The sequence below is a fragment of the Pristiophorus japonicus genome, chromosome 16, assembly GCF_044704955.1.
Source record: "Pristiophorus japonicus isolate sPriJap1 chromosome 16, sPriJap1.hap1, whole genome shotgun sequence".
In the NCBI taxonomy this organism is placed as follows: domain Eukaryota; kingdom Metazoa; phylum Chordata; class Chondrichthyes; family Pristiophoridae; genus Pristiophorus; species Pristiophorus japonicus.
Genome location: NC_091992.1, coordinates 29708988 through 29723418, shown reverse-complemented (window position 1 = coordinate 29723418; position 14431 = coordinate 29708988). Strand labels below are relative to the sequence as shown.

At 41.8% G+C, this 14431-nt stretch overlaps 1 long non-coding RNA gene across 1 annotated transcript; it reads left to right on the top strand.

The window, feature by feature from the left end:
* Positions 1 to 8426: 8426 nt before the first annotated feature.
* On the top strand, positions 8427 to 9845 carry LOC139227007 (uncharacterized). The gene is made up of 2 exons (XR_011587352.1): positions 8427 to 8560; positions 9594 to 9845. It is a non-coding gene; the product is annotated as an uncharacterized lncRNA (long non-coding RNA).
* The last annotated feature ends 4586 nt before the right edge of the window (positions 9846 to 14431 follow it).

Sequence of the window (14431 nt, the reverse complement as noted above, 5' to 3'; positions counted from 1 at the left end):
ACGTACCCAAGTTGCCATTGTCCCTTTAATACTATATGGTTCTATTTTTTGAATAAGTCTGTTGTGAGGTACTTTATCAAATGCCTTCTGAAAGTCCATATATAACATCTACTGCACTACCTTCATCAACCTTATTTGTTACTTCATCAAAGAACTCAATCAGGTTAGTCAGACACAATTTTCCTTTAGCAAATCCATGCTGGCTGTCCCTTATTAACCTATGCTTCTCCAAGTGTGAATTAATTTTGTCTTTGGCAATGGTCTCTAGTAGTGTTCCCACAACTGACGTCAGACTAATTGGCCTGTAGTTACCAGGTTTATCCTTTTCCCCTTTTCTGAACAGGGGTGTAACATTTGCAAACGTCCAGTTTTCTGACACCACTCCAATATCAAAGAAGGATTGAAAGATTATGGTCAGAGCTTCTGCTACCTTCATCCAAGCTTCCCTCAGCAACCTAGGATGCATCCTATCTAGACCGGGTGGCTTATTAACTTTGAGTGATGCCAACCTATTTAGCATCTCCATTCTATCTATTTATCCTATCCATTAACTCTACTGCCCCTCCTCTACTCCGACATTAACTTCATCATATTCTTTTGTGAAGATAGATGCAAAGTAATCATTCAGTACTTCAGTAATGCCTTCTGCCTCCACAGAAGATTTACTTTCTATCCCTAATCTGGCCCACCGTTCCTTTAACTATTCCTTTACTTTTTATAGGTTTATAAAAGACTTTGGGGTTCCCTTTTATGTTACCTGCTAGTCTTTTCTCATACTCTCTCTTTGCCCTTCTTATATCCTTTCTCAATTTCCCTCTGCACTCTCTGTATTCTGCTGGTTTTCAATTGTATTCTGTACCTGACATTTGTCATAAATCTCCTTTTTCTGTTTTATTTTAACCTCAATTTCCTTTGCCATCCAGGAAGCTCTAGCTTTGGGTGCCCCATCTTTCCTCCTTATGGGAATATGCTTGGTTTGTATCCAAACGATCTCTGCCTTGAAAGCCAACCATTGCTCATTTACTGTTTTCCTGGCCAATCTTTTTTTCTAGTCAGCCTGTGCTAGGTCCTTCTCAAATCACTGAAATTGGCTCTCTTCCAGTTGTGTATTTTCAGCTTTGACTTTTCTTTGTCCCTTTTCATAGCTACTTTAAATCTAATTATATTATGATCACTATTACCCAGATGTTCTTCCACTGAAACACACTCCACTTGCCCTGCTTCATTCCTCATTGTGCTAGAGAAGTATTGATTAAGAAAGTTCTCTTGTACACATTTTAGGAATTCTTTACCCTCCTTGTCCTTTACCATCCCCCCCCCCCACCCCAATTCTATATTATGGTAATTGAAATCCCCCTACTATTACTGCTTTATTATTACATTTTTGAAATTGTTCCTCGAGCTCGTTCCCAATAGTTGTGGGTTTATAGTAAACACCCAGTAACGTAGCAGCTCCTTTTCTGTTTCTTAACTCTAACCAAATAGATTCAGTCTTTGAACTATATTGGCCCTCTGTAGAACTGCAATATTATCCTTGATCAATACTGCCACCCTCTTTCTTTTCCTCTTCCCTATCCCTCCTGAATACATTGTAACCGGGAATGTTTAGTTCCCATTCCTGCCCATGTTGAAGCTAGGTCTCCGTTAGCCAACTATATCATAACCCCATGTAGCAACTTGCGCCTGTAACTTTTCAACCTTGTTTATAACACTCCTCGCATTAACACACATGCATTCCAATGATAGTCTTCTTTGCTGTGTTTCTCTATTTACTTCCTGCTCTTTCTGCATTGTTCTTTGTTCTGTTGCTGTTTGTCCCTCCTAGCTCCTATGCACCTTGTCTGTCCTCTCTGCTGCTGCGTCTTGTTGTCCCTACCCCTGCCAAGTTTTCAGTAATTTTTATAGATTATATTAGTGGGATTTAATGCCATGAGTACATAAACACACTGCTTCTCTTCGGATCTGGGATAATTTCTCCCATGATTCACATGTGTTTCTTTTATATTTTATCTTTTAAAATTGAACTTTCAGACGTTTACACTTCCAAATTTTATGAAGTCGTTCCACATTTTGATTATATGATATCTTATGAAAGAAACAACATTAAAAGACTTGGGTGACAAGCCAATGGTTATAGAGAGGGGCAGCAACACAACTGAAAACAGGAGGATAGAAGATAAGATAAATTAAAGTAGTGGTGGTTATGTGATATCAAACTTAGATTTTAAAAAGCTTATCAATTGTAGAAAGAAGGGAAGACTGAGAGAGTATTTTAAATGAAAATGCGTTATTAATGTTTTACTTCAAACTATATAGGTTCTGAAGCTTTGCCACGTCAGTAAAAATTGTCTGTGCATTCAGGCATAACTCCTATTGGTGAAGGTACCCTTTGAAACTCCAGGACGTTCTCACCAACACAATGGAAAACAACACGGTAATAACAATTCACTTCCTGTCTGCCTGCTTCTGTTCTAGCTGCCCTGTTTCCTGCTGGCTTAGTCAAGCTGCGTCATTGATAAAAGGAGAGTTAATGGAGGGAGTTAACCATCAAATCACTAAATTTTGCCTTGTTCAGTGTTATTTTACGTACTAATAGACCTCCTGTAGCATAACACAGTGAGTCAGTGGTTAGGCTGCTACAGAGGTCATGCATATTTCCACTGAAAAAGTATGGAAAGAGTGTAAGAGATCTCCCTGGAGGGAGTGGAGTAAATGTTTTTTTAATAAATAAATCCTGGATAATAAATCAACATTTTCCTTACCTACTGCAGGCAGCTTAATCATTTGTTCCTCTCATATACCATACTTAGAAGAAAGGGAGAAAGAACATGCACTTATATAACACCGTTTATTAAATTCCAAAGTACTTTGCAGCCAATGAAATATTTTTGAAGTGTTGTCACTGTTGAAATGTAGGAAAATGTGACAATCAATGTGCGCACAGCAAGGTCCCTCGAACAGCAATTAAATAATTGACCAGATAATGGTCTGGAATTTGCGGTTGTAATGACGATGAAACCGCCAGCAAAAAATGAATGATAAAACCTGCTTTTTACTTCCTGGTTTGCTATTTGTGAAAATTCTTCAATGTGATTGGCTGTTCAGCCTGCTTGATGACAATCCTGTTGCTGGACGCCACAGATCCCCTTTAGATGCCACCAAATGGAAAGTCAAATCAGAAAATTATTTTAGTAATGTTGATTGAGGGATAATGTTGGGCAGGGCATCAGGATAACTCCACTGCTTCTCTTAGAATAATGCCATGGCATCTTTTACATCCGCCTTACAGGACGCACTGGGTGAGGGGGAATTTTAACCTAACCAGCTTGGTGAGAAATTGACGGGATCGGATAAGCCATCTGTTTTAGAGAAGAGTATGTTAAAACAAAAGACTGCAGGAAGGGAGTGGGATGTTGGCCATTATATTTTGGAAAGTATTCTAAATGGTTACACCAACTACATTTCTTTATGTCAGAAACTCTAAATGGTATTAAGTAAACACTTGGTGAATTCATACAGAGATCTATTAAGAGATCGATAACATTCTAGCTCAATTTTTTTGCGTTTCTTTGGATTTCATAGAATCATAGAAATTTACGGCACAGAAGGAAGCCATTTCGGCCCATTGTGTCCGTGCCAGCAATGAATCCCACTTTCCAGCTCTCGGTCCGTAGTCCTGTAGATTATGGCACTTTAAATGCACATCCAAGTATTTTTAAAATGTGGTGAGGCTTTCTGCCTCTACCTCCCTTTCAGGCAGTGAATTCCTGAGCCCCACCACCCTCTGGGTGAAGAAATTTCCCCTCATATCTCCTCTAAACCTCCCTCCATTTACTTTAAATATATGCCCCCTGGTTGTTAACCCCTCGGCCAAGGGAAACAGGTGCTTCCTATCCACTTTATCCAGGCTGCTCATAATTTTATACACCTCAATCAGGTCTCCCCTCAGCCTCCTCTGTTCGAAAGAAAACAGATCCAGCATCTCCAATCTTTCTTCATAGCCAAAATTCTCCAGTCCAGGCAACATTCTTGTAAATCTTCTCTGCACCCTTTCCAGTGCAATCACATCTTTCCTGTAATGTGGTGACCAGAACTGCACGCAGCTGTGGCCTAACCAGTGTTTTATACAGTTCAAGCATAACGTCCTTGCTCTTGTATTCCATGCCTCGACTAATAAAGGCAAGTATTCCATATACCGTCTTAACCACCTTATCTACCTGGTCTGCTGCCTTCAGGCATCTGTGGACCTGCACTCCAAAGTCCCTTTATTCCTCTACACTTTTCAGTGTTGTACCATTTAATGTGTATTGCCTTGGCTTATTAGACCTCCCCAAATGCATTACCTCATACTTATCCGGATTGAATTCCATTTGCCACTGTTCGGCCCACCTGACTAGTACATTGATATCTTCCTGCAGTCCGCAACTTTCTTCTTCATTATCAACCACACAGTCTATTTTAGTGCCATCTGCAAACTTCTTAATCATACCCCTAACATTCAAGTCCAAGTCATTGATTAATACCACAGAAAGCAAGGGACCCAGCACTGAGCCCTGCGGAACCCCACTGGATACAGCTTTCCAGTCACAAAAACACCCATCAACCATTACCCTTTGCTTCTTGCCTCCGAACCAATTTTGGATCCAACTTGCCACTTTGCCCTGGACCCCATGGGCTTTTACTTTCGTGACCAGTCTTCCATGTGGGACCTTATCAAAAGCTTTGCTAAAATCCATATATACTACATCATGCGCACTGTCCTCATCGATCCTCATTTCCATTGTTTTTTTTATACGTCATCGGGGCCCAGCTGCTATTTTAACCAGTGGCCTGAGTGGGGAAGGTGTTGTGCCTTTTGCGGCAGGTCAAGCTTACTTGGAAGTGCTTGATGCTCAACTGGAGTAACTAAAGCAGAAAAAGCATTCTATTGTCCAAAACTAGCGTCTCTCACCCTGATGATAAAATTGACCAATTGATTAATGAATTATAAAGATCACTGCGATATTTCTATTTTAACAGCATCAGTCAGTTACCACAAATATTCTAACTTTTAAGAAGAAAAGATCGAAAAGCAGAAAGTGCTAGAAATACAAATCAAGTCATTCAGCATCGGGAAGAGTGAAGACTGGTTAGCATGACAGGTGGGAGCCCAGCAGTCAGGTTAGCAAAGCTCTTTTATAGGATGGAAAAACAAAAAGCTGAAGGGAAAGGTCAAGAGTTAAACCCAATAGCTCACAATCTTATCCAGTTAGTATCTTAATCATACAAACACGCGGGTCCCAGGTTCAAATCCTGGTGTGCGCTGAGCCAGCTGATCTCAGCCAGGCAGCGGTAAAGGTTCATTATTTGACTTCAGCTTGCCTAGCTCACGGAAGAGGGGGAAAAAAAAGAGTATTTTCAAGAGTTCCCACTTGCTGTGTACTGTCTACTGATTGCTGTTTTTGCCTGGGGAGTGAAGAATGTGGACGTTAGGTGGGACAACATGATCGGACTTGGCTGTGGGACTGCCCGCTGTGGTCAAATAACCCAGTGGTAAAATTAAAATTAAAATCTCTATTAAAATGATTACTCTCTCCCACCCTGGTACAGCCCTCATCTTCGCTCCCTCAAGTCAAAAGGGGCGTAGATTTGAACGGATGTGGTGGACAACTGGTTTAGCCATTCGCTGCCAGATCTGGCTCGAACACATCAAAGACTATCAGTTCTTACTCTTGTCTACAAAAACTGCTCACTATTCCAGGATCATTATGGATTGTAAAAATAACCCCAGGCTGCTATTCTCTACTGCTAACCATCTCCTTAAACCCCTTTCCCCTGTCTCCACCACATTCACCTCGAACAACAAGTGTAAGGAGCTCATAGACTTCTTTGTATCAAAGATTGAGACCATCCGATCAGCTGCCTCTGTGAGTTCCTTTCTTTCACCTTGCCCACAGGGCCAAACTTTATCTGACGCTCCCACCTGCCCTAGCACTAAACTCATATCTTTTTCTAGTTTCTCTTTGATCTTCCCTCTTAATCTCGCCAAACTCATCTTATCCATGAGACTCACTTCCTGCTCTCTTGACCCTATTCCCACTAAACTGCTGACCACCCAACTTCCTTTTCTGGCTCCCATGTTAGCCAACATTGTTAATGGTTCTCTGTCCTCAGGTACTGTTCCCCTCTCCTTCAAATCTGCTTTCATCACCCCTCTCCTCAAAAAACTAACCCTTGACTCCACTTTGCTTGCTAGCTATCGCCCCATCTCCAACCTCCCTTTCCTGTCCAAAGTAATTGAACGTTGCCTCTCAAATCCATGATCATCTTTCTATGAATTCAATGTTTGAATCCCTTCAATCTGGCTTTCGCCCCTGCCACAGTACTGAAACTGCTCTTACCAAAGTCACAAATGACATCCTTTGTGACTGTGACAAAGGTAAACTATCCCTCCTCGTCCTTCTGTACCTGTCTGCAGCCTTTGACACAGTTGACCACTCCAGCCTCCTCCAACGCCTCTCCACCAATATCCAGCTAGGTGGGACTGCACTCGCCTGGTTCCATTCTTATCTATCTAATCTTAGCCAGAAAATCTCCAGCAATGGCTTCTCTTCCCACTCCTGCATCGTTACCTCTGGTGTCCACCAAGGATCTGTCCTTGGTCCCCTCTTATTTCTCATCTATATGCTGCCCCTTGACGATATCATCCGAAAACACAGAGTCAGTTTCCACATGTACACAGACGACACCCAGCTGTACCTCTCCACCACTTCCATTGACCCCTGCTTGGTATCTAAATTGTCAGTTTGCTTATCCAACATCCAGTACTGGATGAGCAGAAATGTTCTCCAATGAAATAGTGGGAAGACCAAAGCCATTATCTTTGGTCCCCACCACAAACTGCATTCCCTAATTACTGTCTCCATCCTTCTCCCTAGCATCAATCTGAGGGCGAACAAGACTGTTCACAACCTAGGTGTCATATTTGACCCTGAAATGAGTTTCCAGTTACATATCTGTGACATATCTAAAACTGCCTTTTTCCACCTCTATAACATTGCCCGCCCGCCCCTGCCTCAGCTCTTCTGCTGCTGAAACCCTCATTTATGCCTTTGTTACCTCTAGACTTGACTACTCCAACTCACTCCTGACCGGCCTTCCACATTCCACACTACGTCATCCAAAACTCAGCAGTTCGTGTACTAACCCGCATCAAGTCAAGATAACCCATCACTCCTGTGTTTTCTGACCTACATTGGCCTCGATTTCAAAATTTTCATCCTTGTTTACAAATCACCCCATGGACTTTCCCCTCCCTATCCCTGTAATCTTTTTCAGCCTCACAATCCCACAAGATGTCTGCGCTCCTCAAATTCTGGCTTCTTGAACATCCTTCATTACAACTGCTCAACCATAGGTGGATGTGCCTTCAGCTGCCTGGGCCCTAAGCTCTGGAACTCTCTCCCTAAACCTCTAAGCCTCTCTACCTCTCTTTCTTCCTTTAAGATGCTCGTTAAAACCTACCTCTTTAAAAAAGCTTTTGATCATCTGTCTTAATTTCTTCTGTGGCTCGGTGTCAAATTTATCTGTTTGTCTGTAACACTGTTGTGAAGCGCCTTGGGACATTTTACTATGTTAAAGGTGTTATATAAATAAAAGTTATTATTATTAGTGGTAGTCATCAGGATTTACATAAGAATAAGGGCCACTTGTGCAAAGTGACTTGTACCCCAGGGCGATGTTAAGGCCTACAGGGGGGGGAAACAGAGAACATTTCATTTAGAATTTAAAAAAAATCAAATATGCCCACTGCTTTCACAACGAGTCAGCTAATTGTTTAATAGTGCTACAACACATTTTCAACTGATGGAAACAGATGTAAAGTACAGTGAATGTTGCACCGTGTACATCATTATAAATGTGTTACATATAAAAAAGGCATTCATATTTTTTTTAAATTTGTGTTGCTCGTCATCATTGTGTTGCAACATTACAGCTTCCTACTGCGGTTATGTCCCAGAATCAAAGCGACAGCATGAGTATTGCAAAGAGCTGTCATTGGGAGTGTTTTTTTTTAAAAAAAAAGGTCATAGCTCATGCCACGCAAATACTGGCCTGCTCAGACATGAAAGCTTCAATCTGTTAAAATCATTTACTTTCAGCTTTGGGTGAATAATTCAAGTGTTACTGCAAAATAATGATGCATCTTCACTCTGTAATACAGCTGAATATCTAGTCCCAATTAAAATGACCCTGCCAATTAATAGCCTGACATCTCCCCAATGATGCTTACATCCACAGAGAGTAAAAATGCGAGTTATGTATAGGTTAGATTCTGATGAAAGCAGGGACACTAAAGATGGAAAGCACAGAGCTATTTACAGCTCTGTGGCTGGATCAGCTGAGATGGAGTAATCAGCTGTCTGACTCGGTTTATGTCACAGTGACGTCTGCAAGCCTCTGTCCATGAGACATGAACATGCAAAAAAATTCCCACGTCTCAGTCCTAAAGAGGTAAATGAAACAGAAAAAAAGAGAACTCCTTTACGATTATAAAAATAGTTCTGCAGAACAGGACAAGGTAAGCAACTTTTATCATCTAGAAATACTGATAATAGTATCTAGAGCTCTGTGTGCTTTTTTTTAAGTAATTGTTTGACATAAAAGGGATTTGGAAAGCCAGTGTTTGACTTAAATGGGATTCTTATCATTGTTAGGTTTTCTTTAACCTCATTGCCAGGGAATGACTATTGCAATACGTCAGCACTATAGCTTGGGTGTCTGCAATATTTTAAGCCTTACCCTGTTCAGTTGCAAGACCAAACAAATTCCATGATTAGTACTCTAAATATGCCTTAATTTGGTATTATTGCCAATAGAAATGCTAATATTCTACCACCAATTTTTGTTTATTACTAGTTGTACTTCTGTTATCCCACCACAGCTGTCATTTCCAGTGTGGACAAACTGGGATAAATGTAGCTGTGTATTCGCATCTACCTGAAGCCTGACCTCATTCCCAGGCAGAATGTGGAACAGTGAAATGCATGACAGCCTCAGCCCTCGGGTTACAATAACAATTTCCTAATCCTTTCAAATCTATAGCATTTAATTTTTTGAAACAGCATCTACATGAAGAGGCATAAAGTTTACGTAAAATAAATAATGTAGGCTTTTTTAAAGGGGCATTGTCTTCATTAACAGAAGATCTGATAAATCTCTTTTTGATTGTGGGTAGAAGAAGTGATAGAGCTGTGTCATTTTTGTCACAACGGCACAGCTCAGAAGTCACAATGATGTTTTTCAATACTGTTTACACTGGGATTTTATTGATGTGAAAAAAGCTTGTAAAACACTTCTTACAAAAAGATGGTCCTTCAAGGTTACAAAATTCAGTGTTGGTCTCAGTATTTTACTGCAAAATGAATTTGATTTAAAACAAGCCCAGTCAATAGCTTTGTGATAAAAAAAACACATTAACACAACATTCAACGCTTCTGTCTGTGTGCTTATACAGAATTTTTTTGTGGTAACATAGATCTGCTTGTTCTGATCATAACATTCGTATGCCAAAGGTTATAGTGAAGATATTTTTAACCTTCCTGCCCCAACAGCTATCCATACGATCCTCCATGATCAACTGGGTTTAATGGTCTGACCTACAGGGACACATCAATTTTCTCCTGCAGTGACCTGTCAGGTATTGAATAATGTCAGCTTTCCAAGATGGATGCCCTCCTCACTTCGGCAATCCTCCTGCTACTATGAAATTCATCTGCTCAAAGCAGCTGGAGTAACAGTCAAGACTGGGATTTGAATTAAGGGTGTAGCTTCCTTAGAAATAAAAGAACTACATCCACATTAAATCAGTTTTAGAAAAATTATATTTTAAAAACTGTATATGTATAACTTTTTATCATGGATACTGATCATTGATACAGTAGCTGGTAAATCTGAGGCATCTTGTGCTGATTTGTAATTTAAAATGATGAGATCAGATTGTTGACTCAGAGAGCGTGAGTAAGCAAATATAGAGCCTAGAAGGATAGGCCTCACAATAAACTAATGCTAATCCAAGTGGTTATATATGTCACACAGGCCTGATCTTGCAAGCCAGATTTTTTTCCTTCTTAGTACATGACTGGAACATTATAAGGTTTGGATGGAGCCTTGCAAGAGAATGAAAAATTATTGAAACAAAGTAGAGGTGAATAAGAAAAAACAAAAAGGCACTCTGCATGAAGCCTAGCAATGCTTGACTCAAATATGTTGACTGAAATATATTTTCTACAGTTCTAAGACATAGCATCAATTTTCAGCTATGACTGTGGTTCTTAAGGAATGAGTCCGAGTGGAGGAGTGAATCGACGGAAAGTGGGCTTGAACTGAGTCTACAAACTTAATACCCAAACAATTCTAGTCATCCTCTCCCCTTCTACACACCCCCTTCCCCCACCAACCCCCCCCCCCCCCCCCCCAAAGACTGTCAGGGAGTGACTGCCAAATCTCCAGTACAATAGTTAATGGCTTTGTCTGCGTCTCATTCATAATAGACCATTGTGTATTGTAATTGGCCTGGTAATGTTTTTGAATTCCTATTTTTACATGTTGGGACCGAAATCCAGCTCCCCAAAAAGGCCACTTACCGCCAGAAAGCGGCGGCCAGACGGTGGAGTTGAGTGGCCATCAACTTCCGGTCCAATGGCCACCGCCAGCGAAATTCAGCTCGGGGGGTTTTCTGGCAGTCCCCACTTCTGCCCCGCTACTGCTGACCGACCTAAGTGCGTCATCAAAGGGCGCACCGCCAATCTCCCGCACTCCCCGCAAAATTTAGCTGGAAAAATCATAGATCCGCCGTGCGGTGCCCCCGACAGCTTTTTCTGTTTGTGCACCTTCCTTTCACCGTGTGAGCTATGGCAACGCAGCGGCCCTTCAAGAGGAGGGTGCATTGCCTTGGCCATCATGTTTTTTTTCGGCCAGACAATTATGGCCCCGGGTTCGGCCAGGCCGCTGGTGACGCACATGCGCACAGATGTCAGCACCGCTCCGCCTCTGAGTGACAGCGGGGGAGACTCCGTCCCGCCCCTCTAGTGCACTTACCACCACATTTACGCTCTCATTTTGACTGACTTCCGGTCCGCTCCAAAAAATTTGCCAAAGAGCGGAAAATCGATCAAGAGTCCACCTCGACTGACGCGGTGGTAAAAACCCTTTGAAAATGGTAGGTGCGTCAGGTTTCCAGCGGGGGTGAATTTCTACCATGTTAGGTTTAAAATACAAATAAAGACCAGAAAATTGCAGATGCTAAAATTCGAAAACAAAAACAGAAAATGTTGGAAATACAAAGGTCAATTGTGTACCTGTAAACAGATGAGATAACGATTCAGATGTAGAACCTTTATCAGAACTATGACGGAATGTTTCAAATATCTCTAGGCCATTTTAAAATCTGCTTCTTGCAAACATTTACCCTATATAGCAACTGGGTACTGTGCCCTCTACTTTCACCATATAACAAAAATACAGAGACATATTTTCTTACATATAGTGGGGTCCTCTGTGGGTACACTACAACTTTATTATAATTTTCTACAGGCACCAAGGTGCACATCTCCCAACCCCCTAATGAAGCTGTTTACAGCTACATTATTATAGATCATGTAATTATGATTAATACTCATGTATCGCTTACTGCTCCATGTTTTTAGAATTTCATATTAAAAGAGTGGCTCTTGGTTGTTCCTTAAATGACACTTTCACAGGAAATCAATGGAAATCAAGGGGTCATTGTTCTTTTTCTCTCTGTGACCTAGCATTTGAACACTGAGTAATGTCTGAAGAACAATCTTATGAAGAGTCTTCTTACTTTGACACAGTTAGATGCACTCTTATGACTAATTAAAAAGGGGACAGAGCCCAACTTAGCAGACTCTGGAGAGGCATCACACTTTATGTAGAGAAAGAATGGTGTTGAATTGCAAAAGAATGAATACGCTACTTTACTGCTAAATCCTCCTAGTTAAATCATAAAGTATTTTTGTAGCGGTTCTAACATCCCGTTAGATTTAAATAGAAATATAGTAGATAATTTATTTTTATAAAATGTTATAATAATTCAAAGACTCAACCAAGATATAATCCTACCTTTGATCCTCTTAGTTACCACCACTATATCAGTGACAGTGAGAGCTGCTGCAAGGTAACTCTGAGGCAGATACTACATCAAGGAGGCCATTTTGTGTTCTGCTACTAAAGGTTGGTGTTTCTTTGCCTGTGAAGTACTATTTAGTATTTTAGGGATGAGTCATGACTTCTGCGGCTACTTTTACTCAGCTATGCTCAAAGTACATCTTCAAGCATGGATTTCTCAATGAAAATACCTTTGTTTTGATATTGTGAAGAAGAGGAGGATGAACACATAGAAAAAGCTAGGCTCCAGGGTCAGTCATTATCCAAAGGTATCGCTTCCCTGAACATTGGCACACACTCACCAGGGTCAACATACCAAGACAGTGGGCATCGCCATAGCATGAGAATGGGGCACAAAAAGGAAAGGAAATGAAACAGGGGAGCTAGCAGTCAACTGCCAAAGCAAATAAAGCACAAATGAGAGGCCAGAAATGTCTATAAATAAAGCTTGAAGCACCAAATAAAGTTACTTCACACCTGCCCGTTGTTCACACCTCCACCGCCACCCATCCCAACACACACACACACAGACAAAGTCCATCACTTTCTAAGACTTCTGCCAAAGTATTTCTTAAAAAAGTCTACAATTCCCCTGTCATCATCCAAGAAGGGTCCTTGTAAAATAGCAGAAGCCCTTGTGACAGGCAAAGTGAGTTGAGAGGGTGGTTTAAAGTAGTAACTCTGCAGAAATTAGTTTTCCTGTCACCGAGGTATGATCGGTGAAGAGATGAGTGAAGCTGTATGAGTTTTAAAGGATAATTATTGGCATCAGAGCCTTGGCCACCCTTGTGAGGTCATTAAACCTCTTTCTGCATTGCGGCAGTTCTTGGGATGGTGGAGGTTTCACTGACTTGCCTTCTGCCACCTCCCTCCAATTATCCTGCACCACTCTACTATGGAAACTCCGACTCTCAGAGCCTATCAGATGGTCCCTTCTGCCAGCAGTACCACCACGGGACACATTGGAAAATCTGAGGGGCTTTTAGTAGCTGATACCCCCACCTCCCCCAAGGCTGCTACTCCTTCTGCCACCTTGCTGGCCAATGATGTTGCCCTTTAACTCTCCTCAGCCATTTAAAGGCTCCACTAGAACTAGAACTGCATATTTCCCTACCTCGCAGCGGCAGTAAGCCAATGGATAGCAGTTTTCTGGCATCCAAATTGCCCTGCATGTTAATAAGGATTCTGGGAGGAAATTGAGGTGGCTTAGATGCGTTTCACGTTGGCAGTTGTTCGGACCGCTCCGCCAAAAACATGCCAAAGGGAGAAATTCCAGGTGATATTTCTTTCTTTTCAGGTATGGATAGACCTGTTTGTATTCAAACCCGGCACCAAGCTCATGGTCTGCAGAGCAGTAGTGATACCTGCCCTCCTATACACTTCAGAGACATGCACTATGTACAGCAGGCATCTCAAAGCATAGGAGAAATACCACCAACGCTGCCTCCACAAGATCCTGCAAATCTATTGGCAAGATAGGTGCATCAACGTCAGTGTTCTCTCTCAGGCCAACATCCCCAGCATCGAAGCATTGACCACGCTCGACCAGCTCTGATGGACGGGCCATATCGTCCGCATACCTGACACTAGACTTCCAAAACAAGCGCTCTACTCAGAGCTCCGACACGGCAAGTGAGTCCCAGTTGGGCAGAGGAAACGCTTCAAGGACACCTTCAAAGCCTCCTTGAAAAAGTGCAACATCCCCACCGACACCTGGGAATCCCTGACCCAAGACCGCTCAAAGTGGAGGAGCAGCATCCGGGAATGTGCCGAACACCTCGAGTCTCTTCCCCAGGAGCAAGTGGAAGCCAAGTGCAAAAAACGGAAGAAGCGCATGACAATCCAAGCTCCCCCCCCACCCATCTCTTCAGCCAACGTTTGCCCCACCTGTGACAGAGACTGTAGGTCCCCCATTGGACTCATCAGTCACCTGAGAACTCATATTAGTGTGGAAGCAAGTCATCCTCGACTCCGAGGGACTGCCTAAAAAGAGAAGAGAATTCCCAGCAATTTCTGGTTTTCAGTACTGACGTTTTGTTTTTTACATTGCGATAAAAAAGACTGCATAAACACGATCAGATATTACCTTAAATAAGAAACTCAACCACATTTTGTATCAGATGAAATGTGCGATTGACTTAAAAGTAACAAAGAAATACTTTCATCTTTAATTCACGAATTCGAAGAACAGCAAAACTGACTATACTGAGCAATTTCTAAAGGTACAATAATTTACTGTTGGATAGTTCTTTCAATCACGCCA